The sequence below is a fragment of the Pan troglodytes genome, chromosome 19 (genome assembly GCF_028858775.2).
Source record: "Pan troglodytes isolate AG18354 chromosome 19, NHGRI_mPanTro3-v2.0_pri, whole genome shotgun sequence".
Classification (NCBI taxonomy): Eukaryota; Metazoa; Chordata; class Mammalia; order Primates; family Hominidae; genus Pan; species Pan troglodytes.
The window spans coordinates 45,707,115-45,725,350 of NC_072417.2; the positions used below are offsets into that span (position 1 = coordinate 45,707,115).

Genomic DNA, 18,236 nt, shown 5'->3' on the forward strand with positions numbered 1-18,236 from the left:
CAACTGTATCCCAAGTATAGCAAGAAATTTCATAGAAATATATTTAAAGAGAATTAGTTAAGTTTTGAAAAACCAGTATGTAGCTACATATAATTATTAAACAAGAAAATATTACGATAAACCTCATTATTTTTGTCATAGTATCAAATGTCTATATGTTTGCTTCACATTTAACTATTGACACTTGTTTGAAAGCCTTAGTCTTTCTTGCTGTCTAATGGATGTTTCCTTAATAGGCCTTGATACTATTGTGGGCTTGAATTTATATAAATTCATATAATTTATATAATTTATAAAAATTCATATAATTTATATAATTTATGTAAATTCATATAATTTATATAATTTATATAAATTCATAAATTTCATAAAATTATATAAATTATATAAATCTTACCTTCAGAACACACAATATAATAACTACCTATCCTATACAGAGGGTCCAGATATTCTACCTATGTCTTTCTGGTCTCATTCATAGAACTTACTTCTACTACTAGTACACTCTTCTCATGAGAAAACAAGTAAAACACAAAAACAAAAAGAAGTCTACTTCCTCTTCACTCTCTTGCTTCTGGCTCCCTGTCTCGTGAATTCAATTTGCTGGTTCTTTGCTCATGGAAATATTGCTTGGATCCAGAATGTGACTGCTTTCTGTGGTGCCGGCTCTTCTGCTATCTTCTTTCTTTTTATCCTTTTATTAAAAATTATTCTAACATATTTTATTTGCAGCATATTTTCTACCAACATTCATCAGAATTAGTAAGGAATCTCTGATTAAAGTTAAGCACTATGTCTACGTAAGTTAAACGAAAGTTAAGTACATTCAACATATATAAATATTGGCATATAGCATAGCATCCAAGGACATAGTCTTAAAAGATAATTAAAACACTCAACTTTCATACGTGAGCTTGGTATGAAAATGAAACTCTGCACCCACACACAAACGTAACATTTACCAGAAAATTTTCAAGTTTTTTTTTAAAGGAATGTCACCTACTATGATCACAAAAGTTGGATGTCAGGAGTAATTAATTATCTCATACTTTTAGCCACAATGCTTAGACAGTAGGAATTAAAGTTTAAAATTGGGACATAAATCTGGAAAAAGTTGGCTCTGTGGGATCTTACGTATAACTAAGAATGCTTGTATTTTTCATCAAACTCTTCTCTTTTAAAGGTTTGCTTTATAGCCAATTATTTTTGCTGTATTCCGAGTCATATATTTAATAATGAGAAAAAAATACGTTTTCTATATGTTGTCTTAGAAGAGATGGAAAAGCACTTCAGAATTTTGTCAGAAAAAAAGAAATACATACCAAAGTAATTTTTCACTTTGTTACAAATTCGAGTGTCAACATCTACTCTATATATTTAAGTCTATTCAACACATGCATAAATAATGGAATTAATAATATAAAACATAAATGACTGCAAATAAGTTGACAAATTGTTGAAAGTTATTTGCTAGAACATGAAAGTTAAATAATAAAAGTTGGGGAATACCAAAATATCATGTGCTTTTTTATCTGCCTAGGGAGATTGATTACTTAATCCACTTCTTTTTAAAGCTTTATGAGCACTCAAATATATTTTAACTCTTCCTGAATGAAAAGATAATATTCATACAATGAATGTGAGGGTTTCATGTTGATCTTCCTATTGTCTTTTGTTTAAAAACAAAACAACCTTTCAAACATAACAATATAAAACAAAAATTATTTGAGTATCTAGCAGACTTCTCTTGGAGAAAGAAATACACTGAGACCCAATTTGCTGTAGAGAGTGAGATTCCAAAGCATATTTCAGAAGAATTTCCTTGCATAAGAAATAAATGCAGAAGTTCCACCTCTAGAAAGGCAATGTGAAGAGTTCCATGGATCTTTTATAAAATTGTTGAAAATTATAAAACAACCATCACCTATGTCACTTGAAAAGTCATAATGGTACATAGAAAATGATGAAGTATTTATTCAAGAAAATCTACTGAAACTCACTAAGAACAGTGAGAGTTTTTTGCATTTGATCCACAACTCATTCTTACCTCTCTTTCTCACAGCCTATCTTGATATAAACTCTACTCAAGGCAATGTAGCCAAGAACACAGGATTTTTACTAGACCCCATTGGGGGGCTATAGTATCTTTCTGGGAGTAACAGTATATCGGAGTTTTCTGGGAGTAGCAGTACATCAGAATTTTTCATTTCAACCCCCACCTGCTGCCACTACCTTTTCTTGAGGTTAAGCTTTTGTTGAATGTGGCCAAGAAGTAGGATGTCACTTCTTCCTACCAGCTCTAATTGATGGAATGAGGACTGTTAAGGTGCAACACACTGAGAACACTGAGCCCTCATTGCCTTCTTTCTGGTTTGTCTGTAAGGCAAAGTTCTCATTCCAGGAGTGGCAAGCTGAGATTACCAAAGGCTACTTCTCATCCCAGTGACCCAGTCTCAAAGTAGGGCTGTCAGTCTGAGAGGAGAATGCTGCTCTCTTTGCTGCAATCACCAGAGCCAAAGCTCAGAAGTTTTGCCCAAAGGAAGGGGCAGAACATACAGCAGAGAGTGTAAAGCTTTTCCCAAAAGAAGAGTTTGGGGAAATTCAACCATAAGGGTACTTCGAAAAACAATGAAGTGATGGTAAAAAGCAAATAAGAGAGACTGGCACTTTATTAGAGACATATGCTTTGAAACAAAGGTCAGCTAGTTTACCAGGAACAACCCAGGAAAAAGACAGCTAAGAGCCCTTCTGGTGTCAGGAAGAAGTTTCAAATGCTGAACAAAAGAAAAGACCTGAAATAATAAATAAGACTGCCAATATAACAAAAGCCGTAAATACATAGTACGTTTCTTTCTATCTTTTTAAGACATAAAATTATCTCAAGTGTGTTAGTCTGTTCATGCTGATACATATATATACCAGAGACTGAGAAATTTGTAAAGAAATTTATTTCTCATAGTTCTGCAGGCTGGAATTTAAAGATCAATTTGCTGGCAAGTTTGGTGTCTGCTGAGGTGCCTTGAATACTCCATCCTCCAGAGGGAGTGAATGCTGTATTTTCATACAGTGAAAAGGATGAAAAGGCAAAGGGTCCTAATGTCCTAATTCCCTCCAGCCCTTCTATAACACACTCATACCATCCATGAGGACAGAGCCCTAATACCCTAATCATATCCTCAAGGTTCCAGCTCTTAATGCTGTCACATTGAAATTAAGTTTCAACATGAACTTTGGAGAGGATGAAACAAACCATATCAAGTAACAGTTATAACAATAAATTATTGGGTACATAGCATATATAGATGTAATGTGTACAGCCATAATAGCACAAAAAGGACAGCCAAAGTACACACAAAAGTGAACAAAAGTAAAATTTATATATACATATATGCCACTAGAATTGTTATGCACCTAAAATTGATTGTGATAAGATGTCTACAGTAAACCCTAAAGTAACAATTAAGGGAAACATTGAAAAAATGTAGATAAAATATTATTAAATTTAAATTAAATGTTTTATAAAAAATACCTAATTCAAAAGAAAGCAGTAAAGGAGGAATAGAGGAATGAAAACACATAAGGTATACAGAAAACTGAAGTAAAATGATGGATGTAAATCTATACTAGTAACCTCAAGTGAAAATGAATTTAAATATTCAAATAAAAGATTGTCAGACTGGAGGAAAAACAAATTAAATAAACAAGATTCATCTACATGTTGTCTGCAGAAGACACACTTCAGATCCAAAGATGAAAATTCATAGAAAAAAAACGATAGAAAAGTTATATGATGCAGGCAGTAACCACAAGAAAGCTGGAATTGTTACATTAATATCAGAAAAAAATAGACTTTAAAACAAAAGGGGTTACAGAGGTAAAGAGAGATATTTCATAAAAATAAAAGGGCCAATATCTCAAAAATAAATAATTACAAGCATACATGTGTAATGAAAAGACTTCAAAATCCATTGACATAGAAACCTCCAAAAATGAAGATTAGATAATTTAACATACTTCTTGCAGCCTTTAATACTTTCACAAATGGATAAAATGACTAGGCAAAATATCAACAAAGAAATAGAACACTTGAACACAATACTATAAAATAACTAGAGTGATTAGACATTTAAAGAACACTGTAACAACAGTAGATTCTCAAGTGCACACGCAACATTATCCAGGAATACCATATCCCAGGCCATAAAATAGACCTCAATGAATTTAAACATTGGAATCATACAAAGTATATTTTCAGACAATAATTGAGTAAAATAATAAATCAGCAATAGGAAAATTTGGGAAACTCAGAATTACGTGGAAATTAAACAACATGCTATTAAATAACCAATGGGTCCAAAAAGAATAAGATAAATTAGAAAATACTTTAAAAAAAGATAAAATACTTTAAGAATGCATAATATCTCTTACGTGATGCAATAAAAGTAGTTCTCATACTCAAAAATAACATTCTCTAACCTGCCACCATAAGGCACTGAAAAAAGAAGGGCAAATTAAAACTACAGCAACCACAAGAAAGTATTAGGGATATACAAATTAGTGAAATACAAAATAGAAAAACAATTGAGAACCTCAACAAAGCCAAAAATTGTTTCTTTGAACACATCAACAGTGGCCACAAGTTAGACAGACCGACCAACAAGAAAGAGAAACTATTCAAGTATTAATGAAAATTTTAAAAGGACACTAAACTTAAATAAAAAATTATTATAAAAGTACCTATGAACAATTATATCTAAAATTTAGATATTTTTAAAGAACTGGACAAATTCTAAGAAAGGTTCAAATTAGCAAAAATGAGTCAAGGAGAAATATAAAATCTTATCAAGTAAAGAGATAAAGTTAGTAATCAAAACCACCAGCTCAGGAAACAATGACAACAGCAACAAATTCTAGCCAAGAATGCCTCTACCAAACTTTCAAAGTTGAATTAATACAATTATTTACAAACTCTTGCAAAAAAAAGAGAATACACTTCCCAGTTTATTCTATGAAGCTAGCATTACCCTAGTAACAAAACCAGAAAATAGCATCAAAAAAACAAACAAAAAAACAAAAACAAAAACACAGAACAATATCTTTAACAAAAATAGATGGAAAAAATCCTCAGCAAAATGCTAATGATCAAAATTCAGCAATACATGAAACATATAATATACTATAACCAGGCAGGACTTATCTCAGGAAGGCAAGAAAAATGTAAAATAAATGCATCATTACATTAACTAGAGTCAATTATATTTTCATTTTCCCTATTGATTACCTACTAAGTTGCTTCCAGTTTTACAGCATTTCGTACTGCCATTCCTAGACTCATTATCTAGACTGTTTCACAGTATCGACTTTAGAGAATATAGAGGGATAATCTTGGAAACAGAGAAACAATATTGTTCATTGATTTTAAAATCATATATATATATATACACACACACACACACACACAAATAGTCAAAAAGTCATTTTAGCCAAAATGAATTCCATGTCAATGAAAATGAAATAACGAAATGATACCATCAATCAAAAAGAGATGAGAAAATGGAGGAAATGAATATTGGAAAATAGAGTCACTGCCTTAATTGTTGGATTTCTAGTGAAGCAGGTAAACAAATTAAATTCTCTTCTGTAGAGTTATCCTATCTAGGGCCACATGTCTTTAACCTGGCACCAACAAAGTACTAAAACCATATAACAAAACATTCTTTTATTAATTCCATATTCATCAAATGATTTTCTGGTATACATTTGGGTCCTCATGTAACTTTAGAAAGAACACTTTTGTTAATTTAAAAGGAATATTTCAGTTCCTACAGCATTTCTTTACATTAACTGGTTTCAACACCAATCTCCGTTAGTTAGTATACCCCTAACAAAAACTGGATTAATAATCAGGTATCTGGGCAGGAAATGCTGTGCCTCAGGGTCTACTAGCAGTGAGTGAGTAAGGAAATGATTCTTTGTGTCTTTCTGCAGTAAGACATTCATAGCTTCTGTTTTACAAAGCATAATTATAGCTACCAATATTTTGGAGCCATAGATCATCAGTAAAAGGCTATATTTGTGTGCAGAACATTTGATATAAAAAGTTAAGGCTTCCAGTCTTATTTTGTTATAACTTTTCTAATTATATGGTATTGTATTTTCAGATATGAGTACACACAATGAAAACAATTAAAAAAACAAATTACCATTCACAGTTGGCCTTCTTTCCATCAAATTGGTCTCATGTCATATAAACATAGTTTATTTTAGAGATGCAGTGTTCCTTTCTATTCATAGCATCATCACTCAAGATGGTAATTATTACGGTGAACATTTGGGTCATTACACTGGCTTATCCTTTAACAGATTGCTATGAAATTGGATCTTATCCTTAAGCTCCAATGTCTCTATGGCCCTGATAATGTTGAAAATGCAGTCCTCATTGTACCTAACCTTAGGAAATGAATAAATGGCTATTTGGAGTCCTGGCTCCCTTTGTGCTTTTATATTCCTGAGAGCGTGGTTTTATAATACTTCACAAAATAAGACTAATTGTGAAATATTTGGATGTAAGTTGATTTGGATGTTCCTGATTACACAACATCTGCATGTAAGACAATACACTATTTTCAATTATGATTTTGTCAAGTTCTCAAAATACAGGATTGACTTTTAACAGAAACTTTGTGTGCTGGCATACCATTTGTGCTATTTTCTTATATTTATTCTATATATTAAAAAGGGATATTAATTAAAAGGGTTTTGTGCTTACTTTAGACAATAAAGAAATTATGGAAGTTTACTCATAAATATGGTGGACAGTCATTTCATAACAAAGTATGACATTCTTTTATGTATGTCTCCGCAAGGGTAAAGATCATTCAAGCAAAACTATCTCCTGTATTGGTATTTATTCACCTAAATAGACTGTTTTGGTTAAAATTTTAATGAAAAGTCATGCTTATATTACTATATAATTTTGTATATGCATGGATATTTATCTGTTCAAAGTAGAGATGTAGTTGACATGAAGGGATGTCTGCCTAGTTCACAAAAGTATGACCATGAAAATATCATTTCTATGATACTCCCTCATTAGGGAGCTATCCCTTTCTCGCTCCAGCCTTCAAACTGTAATGTCAGAGATCATAGTATCTACTTCCCTGTGCAGTACTTTTTGATCCAAGTAATAGATCCATGATCTGAGAATAGTCAAAGTGCATCTCAGATTTTTCAAGAGTTGGAGAGTGTGAAGGTTTCACTTCTGATGGTATATGTTGTAAGAATGAGTCTGTATCTGTCAGTGCCAAATTAAGTAAGATGGAATAAGAATAAAGCTGATGCTCAGAGAAATGGGAATGAGAGTTAGAGGTAGTATTGACTATTTAAAATGCGTCTTGAGGTCAGACCCACAAATGCATTTTGTTATTTTATTTCAATACTGATAAAACCTTCTTTTCACAGTTATAGTTAGTTCAAAATAGTTTTTTTCAATTTCAATGGAAATAACAGGTGTAAAAAACCACAAAAGTACCCCATTTCCCCTTGCAAATGTATTGTTCTGAAGCTAGACTGATGTTGAAATACTCGAGGTCAACCTAAAATGATACTGTTTTACTGATGCCTTCACTTTTAGTATATTTTCCTTAGATTTTACAAGAGGTAAAAACATCTACTATAGATGTGTTACACCTTTTGAGGTTGCTTGTAGTCTTCATATCTGGTGTGTGTGTGTGTGGCTGGGACAGTGGAACACGATGCAAAGACTGAAAATGATACAATTCCAAAAAGCTGTTTTTACAGTGTGAAGCCTAGCCTCCGAGTAAAATCCCAATACTATCACGCAAAAAATTACTAGGTTTGCACCAAGTATGAATAGGTTGGAAAACTAAAAAGGCCTATGAGGCCCTATAAGAACCACCTTATTAGTGTTTAATAAAGGTAAAGGTAAAGTACAACAGAAATAAAATGCAGGAAATCATTGAATGTCTGTCTTTCAGGAACAGAGGCTTTCTCCCTAAAGATCCTTTCTCAGTCTCACGGACACAGTTTATCTGTATATTATGAACCTTCAAGATTTGAGCTTACTATAATAATTAAAGGGAAGTGCAGAAAAGTCTTTACAGCAGGCTCCCTCATACATTGTTGGTTATATACTTCCTAAGCCAAGTTGTGTAAACCATCAAACTAAACACTCTCAACGATGTAGACCAGTTGGCACTAAACTTAGAGCAACATATTATGAATCACTAACTAGCACATGCCATTTTCATCTTGCTCACGGGTCAGTGTTATGCTTCCGATGCATCTCTAGATATAAATATCAAGCTGTTCCAAGTCCAACTGTAAGAGAGCCCTCTCTTATGTAGCCATACATTAACATATATGGGAATATAAGATGTGTTGAGGAAAAAGTATCAAAGGATTGAGAAATCTACGTAAATTTTAAAAAGAATTAACAGAAGACCAGGCTATATTTAATGTCATCAAAGGTAATTCTAGTGCATCGGCATTATTTTTTCACGTGCCTTTTCTTTCTTTTCCCCTTGACTGATTCTCTCCTAACTAGTTTTAAGCAATTTTATAGAATAATCTGCGTATACGGCACATATTTTAGTCCAGTTCAGTTTTACAAGTTTATAAAGCTAACCACCTAACACAATCAAATATAGAATATTCCCTTCACCTACACATTTATTGCACGACCTTTGCCAATGAATTCCACACTTCAACCCCAGAAAGGTTTAATGCATTGTCTTTATATAATTTCAAATTTTATTTACGTGGAAGCATACAATATTTATTATTTAGTATCTGCCTTCTTTCCTCTAGTATATGATAAAAATTCACTTTTTTTTTTGTACAAAGGAATGACAATCCTTCAATTGTAAAAACTAAACAACATGCCACCCAACTAATCACATGCCTTAGGGTATATTTCTGAAATATAAGATACATTTTTTAAAAGCAACTTTATTAAAACTCAGGGCTATTAAAGTATATATGCAAATACAACACTAAAAAATAAAGTTACGTTTCCAGGCCGGGCTCAGTGGCTCACGCCTGTAATCCCAGCACTTTTTGAGGCCGAGGCGGGCGGATCACGAGTTCACGAGATTGAGACCATCCTGGCTAACACGGTGAAACCCCGTCTCCACTAAAAATACAAAAAATTAGCCGGGCTTGGTAGCCTGTGCCTGCAGTCCCAGCTACTCGGGAGGCTGAGGCAGGAGAATGGCGTGAACCCGGGAGTTGGAGCTTGCAGTGAGCTGAGACCATGCCACTGCATTCCACAGCCTGGGCGACAAAGCGAGACTCCGTCTCAAAAAAAAAAAAAAAAAAAAAAAACCAAAAACAAAAACAAAAAACCTTCTGCAAAGCAGAGGAAGCAATCAGTAGAATGAAAAAACAGGCCGGGCGCGGTGGCTCACGCCTGTACACCCAGCACTTTGGGAGGCTGAGGCGTGCCGATCATGAGGCCAGGAGATCAAGACCATCCTGGCTAACATGGTGAAACCCCGTCTCTACCAAAAATACAAAAAAAGTGTCCTGGCGTGGTGGCAGGCGCCTGTAGTCCCAGCTACTCGGGAGGCCAAGCCAGGAAAATGGCGTGAACCCAGGAGGCAAAGCTTGCAGTGAGCAGAGATCGTGTCACTGCACTCCAACCTGGGCGACAGACCAAGACTCTGTCTAAAAAAAATTAAATTGAATTAAAATTTAATAAAAATATAACCACCCAGATAATGGAAGCAAGTATTTGCAAACCATGCATCAGGCAAGGGGTTCATACACAAAATACATAAAGAACTCAAACTACTGAAAAGCAAACATACAAATGATTTTATTAAAAAAATCTACCCCAAACCTTTGTCCCCCACCATTATTTCCCTACTTTCTTTTCCAAACGGCCTTTGGCCCCCTCCCTCTCACCACCCTTTTTCTTTCACCATCTGCCCCCAAACTTCATCATTTTTTGCCCACCCTCATTTCACAAAGCCGCCTCTACTCTCCTGCTCAACACCCTTTTCCCCATCCATCTACCCAAACCCTTTCCCCAGTTTCTTCCCACCGTCTTTTCCCCTTATCCCTGGCCACCCTCTTTTTCCCCATCCCGCTCTCATCACCCTCTTTTGCTCCTTTATCTAAGCAAAAACATTTTCCCCCGTCTTTTCCCAAAACTCTCTCCACTCCTGCTGCTCACTACCCTCTTTCCCTCCTTCATCCAACCAAAAACTGTTTTCTTCATCGTCTTTCCCCGTTCCTCCTTGCCATTCTCTTTCCCTTCTCCATCTACCCAAAAACATTTCCCTCCGTCTTTTCACAAAGCCTTCTCCCCACGCCTATTCACCTCCCTCTTTCCCCCTCCATCTACACCCCAAAACTTTCCCCACCATCTTTTCAAAGTCTCCCCCCTTTACCACTAGTGCTTTTTTCCCCTCCCTCTACCCCAAACTATTTTTCCGTTGTTTTCCCAACCCCCATCCCTGCTACCTCTCGCCACTCTCTTTCCTCCTCCCCATCACCCTCTTTCCCCCCTCCATCTATCAACACTTTTCACCCACCATCTTTTCTTTCTTCACCGTCTTTCTTTTCTGCCAGTCTTTTCACAAAACCTTGCCTTCCTCCTGTTGGTTACCCTCTTTTTCCTTCTCCCACTTGCTACCCTCTTTTGCTCAACCCAAAAACTTTCCCCCCTCACTGTATTTTCTCCCCACTATCTTTTCACAAAACCTTCTCTCCCTACTGCTCGCCCCATTTTCCCCCATCACCTCCCTCTTTGCTCCGCCCACTTGCCACCCTCTTTTCCCCCTCCATCTACCCTTAAACTTTTTACCCACCATCTTTCTGCAAAACTTTCCTTCTCTCCCGCTCCCCACCCTGTTTTTACACCTCCATCTACCCAAAAACTTTTTTCCCCACCATCTTTTCGCTGCCATCTTTTTGCAACGCCTTCTCCGGCTAAGCTATCCTTTTTTCCCTTTGGCCCTAACTACCCTCTTTACTCCCCTCTATCTATCCCAAAACTGTTTTCCTTCTCCTACCCGCTCCAGGCGCGCTGCTCTCTCTCTCCGTCACTGCCAACAACCGCAGCGAGGCGAGCCGCGCTCCCGCTGCTCCAGCCTCCAGCATACGGCCACCGACTCCTGCTTCCTAGTTCTCTACGTTGGGCAGCAGGCAACCCGACATAAGATCCAGGAACTTGAAAAAACGTGTTCCCGCTTCAGCATCATTTATATACTGCGGTAATGCCCACGGAGGTTCCTGGACTGCATGTCTTGATTGGATGAGAAAAAAACCTCCAGGCTTACTCTGATTGGACTTTATGATCATGTTCTGATTGGATGAGAGCAAGTCTTAACACAACCAATCACAGCATGAAAATAAAGTCCAATCAGAGTAGGCCTAGAGGTTTTTCTCTCATCCAATCAGAACATGTACTCCAGGAACTGCATTTGCATAACCTCACATATAAAGGATGCTGAGGTAGCGTCAGGTCATTTCAGGCTCTTTTGTGTCGAGCGGAGGAGCAACTCTGTGTCCAGCTTAGAGGACTGGAAGAAGCTGCAACCTTCCGTTTGCTGGAGGGTGGAGGATGGATGGAGCCTGGAGCCTAGGTCATTACCTTGCTGCGGTTGGTGGTGGCGATACAGCAGTAGGAGAGTGGTCAGCAGCAGGAGGACTAGAAGGAAGAGGCACTGCCACATGCTGGAGGCTGGAACCTGTGCCACCATGGCTCGCCTCGCTGTGGTTGGTGGTGACGTCGGAGACTGCAGCTCAGCCACGGTGGTAGACATGTGATGGGGTAGGTGAGTTTTCTGGGCCTGCCCTGTATGTCTCTGGGGGCAAGGGTTGGGTGTCCTATTGGGGTTCACCGCTAGAGGCTACCCTGCCTGTGGCAGTGGTCTGGTTTGGGGCACTCTCTGGGGTTGCATTGCTGGTGGTGGGGCAGGTTGCCTGGCTATCTGGGGCTATACTGCCTGTGGTGGCAGGGGTGGTGGGGGGAGGCAGATTGTGTACACTAGCTTGTATTGCTGGTGGCTGGGGAAGGATTAGGGGCGCTATCTTCTGCTGCACTGCCCGCGGCAGGGAGTGGGTTGGGTGGAGTTATCCAGGGCTACAATGCTTGCAGTGGGGGCTGGTTTAGGGGCATTGTTGGGTGCTGCACTGTCTGTGACTGGGGGGTGCACCATTAGGAGCTGAACTGCCTGTGGCTGGGTCAGATTGTGGGCACTATTGGGTGGTATGCTCCCTGAGGTGTGTGTGGGGGGCCTTTTGCCGGGGGGTATTGGGGTTACATTGCCTGAAACTGTAGGGTGTGTTGGATGTGCTATCCGGGGGCTACACTGCTAGTGGCAAGGGGCAGATTAGGGGTGCCATGGGGGCTACACTGCCAGCAGCATTGGCGAGGTGAGGAGGTGGCAGCGGCAGCGACAGCAGTGGCCTCCTTCTCGTAGCTTCCAAGTAAGGGATCATTTTCCTCTTCTCGGACTCCAGACTCTAGAAGGCGATTTTCTCCGCTCGAGCTGGATTGCACGTTAGGGTCTCCACACCCACTGTGGTCTCCCGGTCTGCCCTCATGCTTTGTGTTGCGAAGACCACCTGGGACTACCGGGCAGGGAGTAGTATGCACCATGGGGGAAGTGGGAGACAGGGCACTGTGGGTGGAGGTGTCAGGAATGGGAATCAGCCCTTGGGTGGGGAGGGCTGGCTGGGTCTGAGTTTCTCCTACTCAGGCTCCTGGAGGAGGGCAGCCTTGGTGGGCCCAGCAATTCCTGGCCAGCTGGACTTGGCCAGGGGCCGGTTTCAGTGAAGGCACTCACTCCCACCCCAGGCCCCAGTTCCTGGCCAGCTTTTGCCAGAAGGAGAGGTTGGACTTTGGAAGGTGGGTGTGAGTGCCTTCAATGAAACTGATCCCTGACACCCAGTCACCAGCACAACGAGGTGAGGCTCTAATGGTTCCAATCCCTGAGTCCTGTTTTGGGCTTTTCTTGCTTTGCCTGCCCAGCTGCTCCAAGCCAGGCTGAAGGAGGAGAAGGAGTCGCCGCCTGTGGTAAGGTCGAGCAGATGACGTGGCTCTGCAGCTTGCCTCATGCAGTTGGTGTTGGAGATGGAGACCACAGCTCGACTGGAGCGGTAGGAGGGCACCCACGGGGGCCTGGTGGTAGGATCCTGGTAGGGTGGGCTGGTACGTTGAGGATGACTGCTTGTATTGGCATTGGCGCTAGTGGTGGTAGCAGTAGGAAGTCTAGGGGCTGGGAAGGGGGAGTAGGAGCACTGCAGGGCCCATCCCGTTCTGGGGTGGGGAGGAACCTGTGGGTGCTGTAACGAAGGCCTCGGTGGCAGTGGTGGTGGTACACCTAGGACAAAGAGGAGTCCTCCCCCTTCTCCTGCAATCTCTGGAGTGTGCCCTCCTCCTGTTGGTGCCTGAGCTAGGCGTGAGTGGCAGCATTATCTCATTCTTAACAAAATTTAGAGGGTGACTGTTTGTGTATCCTTTTGCTTGTTTTTTGTTGTGATGCTCTTGGAGTTACTCAAATTTTATGAATCGAGATGGGGATAAAAAGTGTCATATGATAGGCCTTCTAATTCCCACACCTGTTCTTTTTTCTTTCTTCCATTGTGTATTTTCTTTGCATTATCTTGTTCCGCTTCATTTTATTTTGCTACTGCTTCTATTTCGTGTTTGTATTCTTGTTTCTCCTCCTGTTTTTGTATTTTTATGCCAAGCAATAGCCTTAACAAACCAAAACTGAGTTAAAAATGAAATACTTGTCACTGTTGTGTTTTTTAAATAACTGATCCCTTACTATGTTTTAGAGATGAGGAAAAAAAAATCAGTTGTAAAATTAGTTACTTGAATAGCCATGTTTTCATAATTGTGTTAGCCCACTTATGCCTAGTGTTCCACGCTAAGCATGTGGAAATTATTTATATCCTACTGTTAAATGTCATCGGCAAGGTCTGATTTTTCACTTATGCAAAAATTCAAAAAATTGCAACCTCTGGCATAAATGGACTAATGTGTTTTGATTCAAGGAATCAAAAAATGAAGCATCACATAAAGTATTGGTAGCAAACAGCCATTTCATCTCTCTCACATATTTTTTTCTGGAGCTATGCAAGAGTCACGGGTAATAAGTAAGTTCTAATTTATGAGATGATTAAGTGAACCATATTCCCTTCATTTTTTTTCTGCCACTATTTTCAAGAGTATTGTCATCTGCATGGCAAAGGGTTCATCACCACATCTTTTCAAGAGGAAAAAGAAGAGGGGAGAATCGTGTATAATGTTGAAAGGCAAACATTCACAACCAAAAACAAGGTTTTATTAACTTTCGCCTTTAAGAACCTGCAGTGTTTAGCCCTCTTTGATTCCTAGTATTATTACCTTTGGTATGAACTCTTTTATTAAACTGATCACTCTAGAAGTTTATGCATTTTGTATAATTTTTCAAGCCAACAGAAATGTGTACTGCCTATAATTCTGACACTTTAGTTATTTTTAAGGCTATGAACATGTAAGATACTGTTGGTGTATGGAAGAATATGTATAAATATCACTAGGTAGCTTATTTTGAAGAGATAGTATCTAGATTTTTGTCCACAGTAGATTGGTTGCAGTTTCTTAGGTGTGTTTCTTAATACTTGGCCTCAATGTTTTAAAGCATGTAGAAATTTGAATACAGTTAAACTGCATATAGTTCTTTGTTTATAGATTTAATATTTCTAAAGACTAAAGACATCACAGCTCCCTTTAAGATTCAGTAATGTTAATAAAATTTTAGAAATATAGGGTTAGAATCCAACAAATTCGGAGGAAAATTGTTAAATTCTATAGCTGTAGAGCAGGAATGAAACCCAGGTTCTAAGCTCTAAGGGGGCCATGAGGTACCATACAGGTGCATCAGTGACTGGGCATAGATTCAGAAAAATTACAGGATGGTTAAGAGAGTGAGCTGTGGAGCCCAACTCTATGTAACATGAATTTTTAAACTGCATGGTGCCTCAGTTTATCCATCTTTACAGTGGGGACTGTAGTAAGTTTTTCTTTTTCTGCTCAGTTGTGTGTCTTGTTGCCAGCTGTTCCCTAGTCTGCCTTGTTGCCACTGTTCTCTAGTCTGTCTTGTTGCCACTCAGTGCCCACATGAGAGGATCTAAGGTAATTTCTGACAGCCTGGGACTCCTTAAAGAAAAACAGAAGGTGCTACAAAACCCATCTTAGGAGAAACCTCTATTGTCCTCATGGAACCCCAAGAACTTCAGGCAGACAGGTCTCTCTCAAAATCTAAGGCTCTCCTCTGTTTTGTTTTGCATTATCTGACCTTTTAGGTTTGGGTGGGCATCAGAAATCAGTCGGGGAGAGAGATCTAAAGAAAGTTGTGGATATGAAGATGTATTTATGGATGGTAAGAAAAGTTATGATGGAAAGAAATGTTATATGAGACAGGATCTTGTATGGCAAATTTCTGTCCTAAAGTAGAATGACTAATTATGAAAGAGGGAAATACAGGAAAAGTCAGAAAGTTCATGTCGTAGATGGTCTGTGGAATTTGTGTTAGGGTTCATAAAATGAGAAAGAAAAACTTACCACTGCTAGATCTTTTCCTGTCTAGAAGTGTTGTGTATGTGATGTATATATAAAGGAGCCCTAATTACTTGGGTTAGAAGAAAACGAAGGCTCTTAAATATTTTGTCAGAAAAATAGAATCTCTAATGCCTTTTATTTCACATGACTTCAGTAATCTTTGGGAAATGAAGACAGTGTTAAAATCATTTTTTAGTAGAAACAGCGTTTCTCTGTATTGGTCAGGCTGGTCTCAAACTCCTGACCTCAGGTGATCCTCCCGCCTCGGCCTCCCAGAGTGGTGGGATTACAGGCATGAGCCACCGCACCCGGCCTACAAATAGGTTAAATTATTTTATAAATTAGCTGTTGTTTGTTTTGCCTACTTTCAGACTTCTGGATTTTTTTTAAGTATGAGGGATTTCAATTGTTATATTAATATAAAAGCTTAGATAAATAGCACAAACATGAATTTTTTTTTGACAGAGTCTTGCTCTGTTGCCCAAGCTGGAGTGCAGTGGCACAATCTCAGCTCACTGCAACCTCCACTTCCCAGGTTCAAGCTATTCTCGTGCTCAGCCTCCCAAGTAGCTGGGATTACAGGCATATGACACCATGCCTGGCTAATTTTTGTATTTTTAGAGACGGAGTTTCGTCATGTTGTCCAGGCTGATCTCGAACTCCTGGCCTCAAGTGATCTGCCCACCTTGGTCTCCCAAAGTGTTGGGATTACAGGCGTGAGCCATCGCACTTGGCCGACTGTATTCTTTATGAATTTTTTTACATCAAAAAGCTCATTTGTAATATTTTCTGTATGTATTCATGCTATAAAATTTATTTTGTTTTATTTTAACTTTTAAAAAATAGAGATGGGGTCTGATTGTTTTGCCCAGCCTGGTCTTGAATTCTGGGCTCAAGTAATCCTCCCACCGTGGCCTCCCAAAGTTCTGGGATTACGGGCATGAGCCACCATGCCCGGCCTATAAAATTTATTGTAAAGGAAAAGGCATATTTTTATTAAGCTGATAATCTTTACATAAATACTGAAGCATGGCATATTTCTTTATTCTACTTGGGCTATTTTGTGTTGCATTAAGAAGAATTTTTTGTTTGTTTTTTCTTCTTACTATGCTTGTTTCTGGAATACTCCTTTCCTCCCTTATCTTCCAAACTCTACTACATCTAAATGTATCCTATTTTTCAAGGATTTGATCACATATTACATCATCCAGGAAGTGTCTCTCCTGTTCCCTCTTCTCCAAAATGTATATTTTTTTTCTAGAAACTCTTGATCCTTTGCCTCTAGACCATAAGCCCTTTGTAGGCATGTCTGTATCTGAGTTTTTAAATCTCTTTTCTTCTTTTCCCACTCCCAGAATAACACCCTGTGCCCGGGAGTAGCAGATACTTGTTGAATGCATAAAAGAGCTTAGCAGCTGGAGTTAGTGTGGATGCAGTAGAATATGTCTGATACACATAACGGCAGTTTGATGCTGAATAGTTTTTGGAAATTAAAAAACAGGTAGAAATTTCACCAATGTCAGTGACTAACATAGCTGTAATTAGTAAATTATCAAAATATTTCTTTTTTTTTCTTTTTTACAGAGAAAGTCTCTCTCTGTTGCCCAGGCTGGAGAGTAGTGGTGTGATCATAGTTCAATGCAGCCTCCGAGTCCTGGGCTCACACGGTCCTCCCGAGTAGCTGGGACTACAGGTGTGTGCCACCACACCTGGTCAATTTCTTTTATTTTGTAGAAACGGAGTCTCATTATGTTGCCCAGGCCGACCTCAAATTGCTGGGCTCAAGTGATCCTCCCACCTTGGCCTCCTGAAGTGCTGGGATTATAGGTGTGGGCCACTGAGCCCAGTTAAAAGCATTTCTTTAAAAAAGAAAAAAAAATTCTGTTTATTGGGATTTGGGGGAGGAAGAGAAACTAAATATGGGATTGGTTCATCCTAGACAGCACTCATGGTTCTAGATAATATTAGAATGCAATAATGTTTTAATTTATATATGCAGGGAATTTTGGAGTAGTTTCATTCCTAGGAAAAAACTGGGAGTTAGAAATATGGGAAGATTGGCCAGCACGGTGGCTCATGCCTGTAATCCCAGCACTTTGGGAGGCCGAGGCAGGCGGATCACGAGGTCAAGAGATCGAGACCATTCTGGCCAACATGGTGAAACCCCGTCTCTACTAAAAATACAAAAAACAAAACGAAACAAAACTAGCTGTGCATGGTGGCACGCGCCTATAGTCCCAGCTACTCGGGAGGCTGAGGCAGGAGAATCGCTTAAACCTGGGAGGCAGAGGTTGCAGTGAACCGAGATTGTGCCACTGCACTCCAGCCTGGCGACAGAGCGAGACTCCCATCTCAAAAAAAAAAAAAGAAAGAAATATGGAACAGTTGGTTGATTATAATAGAATTTAGGACTCTCTTTGAAAGAATAATATCAACTAGTTTATATAAAAAATTAAATTCTTAAGTAGATTAGTCAGGAGTAAAGGAAAAGTCAAGATTCCCAACTTATTTGGATTTCTTTCCCCCATTACAGCATACTCGAGGAACAAAATTTGGGCTGTTTGGCTGTTTTTATTCTTTGTTATACACAAACTGATATGAAAACCAAATATATTGAGGTTATATTTTTCTTTCCTTTCTTATTTTTTTTTGA

General features: G+C 38.8%; 1 non-coding gene across 2 annotated transcripts in view; it reads left to right on the forward strand.

The window, feature by feature from the left end:
• Positions 1-11,494: 11,494 nt before the first annotated feature.
• Positions 11,495-18,236, forward strand: part of LOC112208090 (uncharacterized) — a 32,066-nt gene continuing 25,324 nt past the window's right edge. Inside the window, exons 1-2 of one of the 2 annotated variants that reach the window (XR_008540416.2) lie at positions 11,495-11,804; positions 13,004-13,131. This is a non-coding gene — a transcript (uncharacterized LOC112208090). The remainder of the gene's footprint in view (positions 11,805-13,003; positions 13,132-18,236) is intronic. The other variant, XR_008540417.2, reaches the window with a different exon arrangement.